Source organism: Anser anser (genome assembly GCF_964211835.1).
Source record: "Anser anser genome assembly, chromosome: 12".
Classification (NCBI taxonomy): domain Eukaryota; kingdom Metazoa; phylum Chordata; class Aves; order Anseriformes; family Anatidae; genus Anser; species Anser anser.
Window position 1 is genome coordinate 4,346,583 of NC_139733.1, and position 10,716 is coordinate 4,357,298.

Genomic DNA, 10,716 nt, shown 5'->3' on the forward strand with positions numbered 1-10,716 from the left:
CTGAAAATAAATGTGTCATCTATAGAATGTTTCATTTTTGAAAAATGCTTCTGTATCCCTTCTTGTTTATCTAACAGCTGGAATTGACTTCCTTATTGTAGCACTTTGCTCTGCTAGCAAATCCTGTTCTGTCCAGCAATCCTCACTACAGACAGTATAATCTGTAAATTACTAGAAATGTGTATTTGAGTTTACATAATGCCTCTTAGAACCTTTCTGAACATAACTCCTGAAAAATAAAACTTCATAATGCCTACTTCTTGTAATTTTTTTGTCTCTGCAAGAACAGGAATTATTACAGTGCCTGGGCATAACACAATGGTAAAATAGCATCTCACTGTGGAATGTTTTAATCGGACAGTCATCTTTTCTGGGTATTCATACCCCATCTTGTGACCTACCGTGGAAGTGCAGGAGCTACAAAAGAGACCCTCGTGCCCGGTTAGAGACCTGAGAGAAGGTTCTCACCTTAACAGGGGCTGCAGCTTCTGTTTTCATCAGAAAATGAGTCAAATTTCTCCTAAAAGTAAAAATTAAAAAGTAATTTAGTAGCTGGCAGAATCTGTGTGTCAAAGTTTTACCCGAATAAGGATGAAAACTGCATTTGGGTTCGCCTTTTAGCTGTTGAAGCACCAGTACTTTTTCTGGAAAAAAACATCAATTTTTTCCAGACTCAAAACAGTGGCGTTATCCAGAAAGCTGTGAGGTCAGACTGTTTAATCTGTTTGTTGCTCTGATCACTGAAAACAAGGCCCCATCTTCCCTTCTCATATTTGTGACAAGAATCATTATTTGTGAAGTAAGATGGGACAACACACATGTAAGAACTTTGCCATATGAATTCTAAACTTCTACAGAATTGTCAAGCACTCACAAAAGCTTCATTATTTACAAAATTTCTCAGAAAAGAAAAGTGTATTTACAAAGGCTGAAAAGACTTCTCTGTGCACATGCACACTTTTTAATGTATCTCTATCTTACTGATCTTGTCAGAACTAAGACACAGAAAAGAGATCTGTGTTTAAAGGCTATTTTTAAACACAGCATTTTCCTCCTTGAACTTTTACTAGTCCGGAAAACTGGCACTGAGGCTGAAGGACCACCGCTCCTCCTCTGAAAGACTTCTACGTGCCCTACAGGCCCTGCATATCCCCACAACATTAAGAAACTCATCAAGAATATACCTCAAAAATATACTTTGATTAAGTAACAACACACTGACATAACACTTCCAAGTCAGATTGCTTCCTTACGATAAAAACAAAAAACAGGAGTAGAGAGAAAAACACAGAAACTTTGAAAAAAAAACAAACCACACACACAAAAAAAACCCCAAACAATAGTGTTGAAAGCAAGCTAGAGGTTTATCCTATCCAACTGTAGAGACAAGTAACATGAAAACAGGAATCACCTACAAGGGTGGCAGGTGCAAAAGACAGCTTCACCCCTGTCTCGGCAAGGTGCAGCACAAACTCGTTACTTGGGGAGCTCACTGCAGTGGCAGGGAAGGCTGAAGGGGTAGGAGGGTGAGGAACAGTGACTAAATGCACCATGCTTGACTGGGTGCGTCCTGGTTACAGGGTATCATTTATCAGAGAATGTTATCAGCAAAGCAAGTAAAACATCAGTTTTGTTGCTCATTCAACCATCTACTCAAAGAGACTACAAAAACACGATGAAAACAAAGCCTGTCGGTGCTGTGAAGGAGAGAAGCCACTATTTGATTCCAGGAGGCTACCACGAGTGCCTCAGAGAAAACTGCGTGTACATTTTCTGGGTTAATCCTGAACTACCATTTCTCAAACCCACAGGACAGCTTGCCAAAGACACTGTAAGTGATTAAGTCAGGCAGCCTACTCTGTGATGGTTGGTGCTTTTGTTATGGCTGTTTTTATTTACCCAGTGCATTACTACTGGGCCACGTGCGCGGGGCTGCTGCCACACTTTACAGAGGTTTCGGCATTATCTCTAGGCTCCCACCGCCACCGCTGGCCTTTGGACGCGCAAGCGTCAGCCTCAGCCTCCAGCTCGCGAAGAGCCAACACCGGAGCGAAGCGCCGACCTACACCAAAATGGCCACGGGGCAGGCCGGGAGATAAGCTCACAGCCTACGGGGCAGCAACGAGAAGGGCCGGGCCCGAGCACCGCAAGGACACCGGGCACCGCGGCGGGGGCCGGGCTCGGTGAAGGGGGCGGCCCGGCCCTGCCCAGCATTGCCAGGGCCCAGCAGCGGCCGGGACGTCCCCGGGCTGCGAGGCCCTCAGGGCCCGTCCCCGCGCTGTGCCGCCGAGGGCGCCATCTTAGGGCTGCCCCCGACCCCCTTCAAATAAATGGCGGAGGGAGGCGGGCCTCTCCTTCCTCCCGCCCAATGACAGGCCAGCCCTCCAGGCGGAGGCGGTGCCGCGCGGCGCGCTGCCCAATGAGCGCGCAGAGAGCGGATGATGGACGCGTCGCCCGGCGGCGCCCGGGGGCGGGGCTCGCGGCCCGGCAGCCAATGGTGCGGGCGGAGCGGGGCGCGTCGCGCCTTCCCGTGGTGCCCCGCGGCGAGCGGCGGCAGGAGCGGCCGCGACTCCATCCGGGTCCCGGCGCGGCTCCGGGTCACCCTGCCGCAGGTACCGGGCGGCGCCGCGGGGCAGCTGTCGCACCGCAGGGCCGGGCGGGGGGGGAGGAGGAGCGGGGGGGGCCGGGCGCGGGCCCCGCCGGGCGCTGCGGGCGGCGGAGGGCCCGGCCCAGCCGTACGGGCCGGCGGGGGGCGGGGCGCGGCGCCTCCCGGGGCCTCCCGGCGGGGGGCGTCTGTCGGAGCGCCCGCCCCTGCCGGCGCTCACCGGGCCCGGGCCGCCCCCGCCCCGCGCCCCCCGCGTCCCCCCCAGCCCCCAGCGGCAGGCCCGGAAGTGCCGCCCCCCGCCGCTCCTGACTGGCGGGCCGGGCTGGCCGCCCGCCGCCGATAGGCCGCGGATGCCGTCAGCGCAGGGGTACGTCATTTCCGCTCGCAAGGGCGTGCGGGCGGGGGGCGGCGGCGGGGGGAGGCCCCGGGGGAGCGGGCACCGAGCGCCCCGGGGGGGGGGGGCACGGCTGGGACGGGGCCGCGGCGCCAGCCGGTGCTGCGCGGGGCGGCCCCGGGGCCACTCGACGGCAGCCTCGGCCCGCCCAGCGCGCCTCGGGGCCGAGCGGGGCGCTCACAGCGGAACTCGCGTGCGGGGGGAGCGCAGCCCGCGGGGAGCCGGGCCGCCGCTTCGCGTTGTGGCGCCCTGCAGCAGTGCCGGCAGGCTTCTGCTCGTAACGCAGGTCTTACGCGGGGCGGAGAAATTGGCTCGGAGATGCGCGTGGCGTCGCGCTTCGAGAGTTAAAATCGTAGAACAGCCCCCGGTGGAAGGGACCCCCAAGGATCGCCGAGGCCAACTCCCTCCGTGGTGGAGGCGGCATCATCTTGCGGTGTTACTCTGTGATAAGCTGGGCTCAAAGTTAATGGCGGAGGAGAATACAAAAACGTGAAGTTGTCCTTTTAAAAACAATAATGTTTCCTTAATTTCCTTAAGGAATATTTAATAAATAGAGCATCGTTTTTCTACTTCAAGTACATTCTCATCCCCAGCTGCCAGGGGGACTTCACTGAAGCAGTTGTATAGTTGTGAGTCTCCCCTTGTCAGAGTTGACCTGTGCTGTTCACATGTGAATAGCCTAAACTTACCCTAGGGCTTACCTGTGGTGACTCCTCAAACTTTCTAGTCCAGGCAGCTTTACAAAATAATTCAGTAATTCTTTTTTTTTTGCCCTACAGTAGCCATCTTCATTAAGATGAACTTATTAAATGTCAGCTGTATGGCAATTTATATTTTTCTAAATTGTTGGTTGCAACTTCTCCGCTGCACTTCTCACCAAATGTCCTGAAATGTGACATCAATTTCTATGGGTCACACTAAGAAGTTATTTTGTGTAATCAGATTAGAGACTTGGCGAAAGGAAATGTAGACAAATCAAATTACTTGCTTTGTTTCCCTACTACTGCTACTACCACCACCAAGGAGAATCCTTGTTCTTACCTTCCTTTTGATAAATGGATTCTGTGTCTTCCTCTGTTGCTTAGTCGTGGAAACACTGCATTCCTAAATAAAAGGCTCCCACGATTTATAATAGGCAGTAGCTAATTATATTAGCAATTAATATAACACCATTCCTGAAAACATTTTTATGTGTATTAGCACGATTATTTGCTGAATTTGTGTATTTATATTAACGTGCAAACTTTAAGCCAAACAAGTTGTCTGTAACATGCTCTCCCAGTAGGTAAAAGGGATTTTTTCCTTAATTGCTCTTCTTTGGAAGAAAACTGATACTAACTGTTTTGGTAAATTGAAGCAGTGTCAGTTAGATAGCAGCAAGCTTTTGTGCTTAAAAAAAATTCTCTTTCTTCCACTTTTTTCCCTCAGTTGTCTACATTCTGATAAATTAACCTGCCTCGTAGGAACAAAAGCATAGCTCACTTACTAGTAGTAAATCATAAGAGACAAATACAGTGAATAAATACACGTCTGTATACTGATAAACGTACATTCCTGTTTGAAGCAGGAAGAATTGAAGTGATGACTTCCATTGAGAAATGCCTTGAGACCTACATGGCATTAGCAGCTGTAGCTAAACCGAGGCATGCTCACATACATATTTCTATTGCCAAAGTACTGGCTGACAAACATACATTCAAAAGGATTTATGAAAATAAGATATTTTAGGGTAATCGTTTTCTTACTGTGAAGTATTACCTAACGTTACTGAGGCTTTAGCCAACGTTCCCCACTACTGTGTAGGGAATACTGTACGCTGAACGTGGAACATGACAATGATTCTTCTGTCATGTAACATACTCTCAATCAACAGGATCCAGAATTAACGTGTCTGCAAAAGATGAGGTCAGTTTGCATACTGTAAAGACATTCACTGGCTTATTTTTCAATAATCTCTACTTCCAACATCTTCATGTAGGTAAATGTGCATGTATACATACTTAACAAAGTATTCATAAAAGCTTAAAAGCCTCCAGAGGCTTTTCTTTAGTCTGGTTTGTCAACTGAAATAATGCAGGTGCTCTGCTCTGCCATGGTGGTGCCACAGTAAGTAGTCAACCTTTTTTCTGCGCTGGAGCACTGATTACGCACTGATTTGGACACACTACATCTGCTTTTTTATTTGTCTTTATTAGACAGTAAACTATTTCTCCATTGTGATTACTAATATTATTTTTTGAAAAGTGTTGCTGTATATGGATACAGCAAGAGGCAATTTGTATAACTGAAATATGTTAACAGTACTTATTTTTGACTAGCATAGAAAGAATTAAATTAGGAATATGAACCATTTATTTATATAGTCTAATTCCAGAACTAAAGAATTATGATCACTTATATAGAGATGGCTTATTACTGATGTAAAAATTTGAGTACATACAGAAGATGCTACAATTTGCATTATGTTCATTCTTTGTTCACATTCAAGAGTTATTAATTATGATCACATACTTTACTTTTCTGCAGGTACGCTTCATTCCGTGCATGAGCGGTTAGCAGTGACTTCAGATTTCTTTCAAGCTGTGGTTTCTGGATACTTACACTCTTTCTGTAACTGTATGATCAGAAAAAATAAATGAAAATTAAACATAATTGAAAATGGAACAATCCAGTAATATTTCATGTTATAATTATTTAAAACCAGGACACTTAATATTAAAGCAATTAAACATAAGTGGGGAATATAGATTTTGTGAAAATCTTATCTGGTGTCTCAATCAGAAATGTCAAAGACGTTATTGATGACAGAGGCATTAATCTTATGCTGCTGTATGAAAAATACAAAGAAATACTGTAGTAGATACATCTCCCTTTCCAGCTGCATTGACTTTGATGCTGCTCATGCTTAGAGTTTAAGCACATCTATATCTTAGTATAGCGGGCACTGAAACTGCTTGTGTTCTTTCTCCCCTCTGTAGAATTTGCCAGTTCAAACAAGTATTCTGGTATTATTTATTTACGCTTAATCCATTGTATTGCTGCTTAATTGACTACCATGTCCAAATAAAGGTACTAAATTGTAAGTTTTGGAGAACTCCTGAAAAGGCCTCTGGCCTTCACTTGGCAAGGCTTACGTTCTGATTAAACAGTATTTACTTTCTTGGTCAGTGCCTGGTTTCACTGTAGGTGAATTTACTTGGCACAAAGAAAAAAACAACGCCCTTCACCTGTTCGGTTTCAATCTTCATACAGTTTTATTTTATTTTAAACTTACAGCTTTGACTTTTCTGCTACATTTAATTTTATCTTCTGAGTTTTAAAGTTGAAATTAAGCATTAGAATAAAAGTCTATTGTAACAAGCTGTTTATGCATTTACAGTTGCAAAATGGTCTTTTCATATAAGGATGTACTATAGCATTCATTATATGCCTCAAAGCATCTGTTAATCTCTATATCACGTATAGATGTCAGTAAAACAGTTACGGTAAGAAGTATTGGTTTTACAAACACGCTTTCTGCTTTAGGTTATTTCTCCTGTGCTGTGAAGTGGACAAAATCAAGTTGGAAGATAAAGCATTTGTCAAAAGTTTATTTCCTATACAATTTAGGACCGTTTCAGAGGTTTCAAACATGTACAGGTAGTTCAAAAAAAAACACCAAAAACTTGAAAAGTGTACTTCAGAAAGCTAGAGCCCATTTCGATTCTCCTACTGTCACTTGTCTTGGATGCAAATTAGGAGCAAGGCTCTGGCAAGATGAGCACTGTATTAATAAAAAGGAAGGTACAATCCAAATGTGAATACAGAAGAGGAGATTTTAGTTCACACTATCTAAAACTATAATTTCAGTAACTACGTAATCTTAAACTCTTTTGGAGAGAGCGATGATGTATGGACATAGTATGTGATGGCAGCATAGGGTCACTTGAAGGGAAGCAATTTGAAGCCTAGTTAAGTTTGTGTTACACTGTTGTATCCCCAGCCCCCAAACCAGCAAAACTGACCCAGGAAAAGTGAGTTGTAAGTCTTGGTGCAGCCACCGGGGAAGCTGGATGGGCAGGGCCTTCGGGGGGGCTGGAGAATGAGGCAGAAAGGCACTCACCGAGAGCTGGTGAGAGCTGAAGAGTAGCTCCAGTGCAGATGATGAAGTTAAGGGGCAAGGAACTGGTGTTAATGCTTGTAACATAGACGCTAGAGCTCCATCGTGTGGTTAGAGCAGAGTACAGGCTCGGGCCTCAGCCCTTGGCTGGGGCCGGCAGCATCAGTGCACTCGTTTGGCAGCAAACTCAGTCGTCCCTGTCGGTGCTGTGGGAAAGTTGCACAAGTAGAGCCATTTTCTTCACTTTCACTGCTTCGGGGATGTTTAAGTACAAGCACACGGTGACTGGAAAAATATCCTTTGGACACAGCTGCTGCAAGGGAAAAGGAGTTAATTATGTATTTTTAAAAGCTAAAAAAAATGTCTGTTTGTTGCTGAAGTACAGAATGTGCGGGTAGCCAGCCCTGAAACTCCTGCCTGTACGCTCAGGCATGATGTCACCAGCACGGTGACTTCAGCAGCAGGGCTGTGTGCAATAACAGATTCACCTCAAGCTAAGATGATACCAAGTCAGTAGAGGCTGTGCCAGGAGTATAATTTATCCAGCATGCTGTACATCAAGCTTCTCTGCTTGTGTGCCTGCCAGGAAAGCATGATGTATCGTGTCAGGGAAGAGGCATACAGCGAACCTGCAGGGAAACATTGGCAGCTCTCATTCCTTGAAAGGACAATGCAACTTAGGTGATAGGGTTTTTAGAAACTCTTAGAAATAACCTGTGCGTTTACTTCTTAAACCCCAAAACTTCAGGACTAACATGAAGCAAACCACTAATGAGCTAGACTTTGCGTGAATACACTTTCAACAGACAATTTTGACTAGAACTTGGGTTCTTTTAATTCTATACCCTTCTAGCATTTAACCAAATTAAAAATAGTAGGTACCCTATCTGAGTGACGTCATGTCAATAAAAGTGCTTTTCTTGGATAGTTAAAAGACAGGATATGTGATGATCCTTCATAAGGCATATTTGTTACAGAATGAGGTTTCTCTAGTGCCCTGTGTGCACTTTATAATCAATCTCAAGCCAGACTGCTGTATATAACAACAGGTTAACAATTGGATGTCATTCAAAATATTTTTTCAAGGACATTTATGACCTTAAGGAACACATAGCCCTTCCAGACCTCGAGTAGATGAATGGCTCTTGTTTCAGGAAGCTGAAAGCAGACAAATGCTTATGGATTGAGGAGCTGCAAATAACAAGAAAATATCATGGTGGCAGTAGAAAATGGTTTAAAATGTCTTACAACAGAACTTGATTGGGAAGTCGTACTGTCAGTGGAAATAAACAACTACAAAAAAAAATTGATGCATCTTCTCAAGTTGGTTAGGTTTTTAGCTAATCTAGCTAAATCTAGAAGTGGTGAAATAAGAAAGTCATCTTAATGTCCTTCAGGCTTCATTTAAAAAAAAGGTAACTAACAAGTGCCCTGCATATTTAATCCATTTTATATTTTTGGCATACCTTCTGGGTTTTGGCATACCTTGCTGGGTGTAGGAAATCAGCAGCTTTGTCTTCAAGTTCCACCTGAAATTAAAGATCTTGGACTTCATGGAAGCACTGAGTGACGAACAGCGAGTTGATGCTCCCTGTAGCTAGGCTCACCGCACTGAGGCCTCAAACAGGCTGTGTCTTCCATTTAGGAACTGGTTCTTTACATGAGTTTTGCTTGTCAGTTGAAGGTTTAGGTGTAGGAACAAGGAACTATGAAAGGACTGCCAGCAACTCCATTGAATATTTGCTTGACAGCAGGACCTCTGCCTGAGCTCACAAAAAGGATGTGATATGTGCCAGTGCTTCATAGCCATTTGACTTTGTCCCACTGCTACTGTTCTAATTTATTTGTTTTGGACATGGAGACCAACTGCTTGTGTCCATCTGTACATGGTAAAGTACGCGTTCCAATAGGCATGTAAGTTAACAAAAGCAAATAATGGGATTTCTAACCAGTTACAAGAAAGATATTAAGAGTGATTCACCAAATTTTGTCATCAATATTTGTATAAAGGTTTCTGGAGTAAAGCACTGAGGGGGTTGGAAAGTACTTTTTTTTTCTTCTCCGTTCAAGGAATAACGTCATCCCTTTGTATATTAATGCATTGGATCACGCGTTGTGTTTTTTGGCAAGGACATTAACATGCATTAGGAGCTCTTGTTCTATCAAGGCTTTGTTTGATGACTGGTCTGAAAACCTCAGCTTAGAATTGGGATGAAGTACTAGTACGACATGTATTTAATGTTTGAAAAACTGTGCATTTCTGTAAACACTTTCAGCAATCTTATAAATTACACTGACAAAACGATCAGTTTTCCTCTTCAGCTCTGTTCTCAAGATGTCCTTGCTAAGAAGGGGATTGTAAGTCACACATCAGTCTGGCAAGTATTTTTATTTCAATATTTTAAGATTTTTACTTCAAGGTCATGTTGAGCTATGGTAATGTAGATACTGGCTTTAAGGTTCTGTCGGGGCAGTGAGAGAAATGCATTTGTTTCTGATGTTAAAAAAAAAGTATATTTAAGTGGCCTTTTGGTAAGGCAGTTTAACAATTAAGTGTCAGAGTATGGGCCTTAATAAGTTTTGTTTATAATAGAATCCCTGTGCACAGAACTCTACGCCATTTCAGACTAACAGAAAAACGACAAAATACTATTTTAGAAAGTATGTGATTTTCTTTGAGCTATTAACAGTCCTAGATTTTACTACTTTAAAGTTCTAAAGAAGAAGAAATTTAGGTCTGTGTGTGATGCTTCTGATAGGCATTGTTTTCTAATTTCAGATGAGAGATTACATCTGTAGAACACTAACAGTACTTTTCCTGTAACAAAGGTTTGATGACTGTAGTTGCTGTAACTACTACAGCTTGCTAAGCGTCTAGAGTTTAAATATATTAAGACCAAATGGTTGGTAAAATTTTGAAATAAAGGAATTTACATTTAAAATAACTTCATTGCATGACTGGGGAGAAAGAGTAATGTTTTTTCTGTAATCGGTATTCTCCATTGTAACGCTGTCTGCAGCTGGCTTAACTTGTCTCTATTAAAACAGCGATCTTTCGACGTCACCTCTGAAGATGCCTGCACTGTGGGATGAGGTAGTAGGTTGTATAGTTTTAGGGTCATACCCACAACTGGGAGATAACTATACAATCTACTGTCTTTCCTAAAGTGGCAGAAGGTCAACAGTGGAAACACTTCACTTTTAAAGTTCAATGTCAGATGCTACTGAACTTCTATACTTGGAATGTGTTTTATAGGAGAGAAATGTTTCTGCAGTGCCTACAGGTAATTGCATTTAGATTTCTGTAATTCTTAGAAAAATCTAGGTTGTCATTCTATATTATTTTTTCTCCTCTAAAGAATAAAAATAAAAATAGATTGATTCCTTTAAGGTTGGGTAATCAACTACAAATGATTGATGTTCTGATAAGCTGTGTTCTTTAACATTGCTAAATGAAGCATCGAATATTAATACTCTTCAGAATGAGGCTATGGTTAGCTACTTCAGCAAAGATCTTAAGTACACACTTCTCTGTCAGAGTGAGGTAGTAGATTGTATAGTTGTAGGGTAGTTATTTTACCCTGTTCAGGAGATAACTATACAATCTATTGCCTTCCC

General features: G+C 43.5%; 1 protein-coding gene across 1 annotated transcript in view; it reads right to left on the minus strand.

Moving 5' to 3' along the window:
* Positions 1-2,598, minus strand: part of LOC310880342 (uncharacterized protein) — a 232,441-nt gene extending 229,843 nt beyond the window's left edge. The window contains exon 1 of the transcript XR_014571638.1: positions 469-2,598. The gene's annotated coding sequence lies outside the window, so the exon portion shown is untranslated. The remainder of the gene's footprint in view (positions 1-468) is intronic.
* Between the last annotated feature and the right edge of the window lie 8,118 nt (positions 2,599-10,716).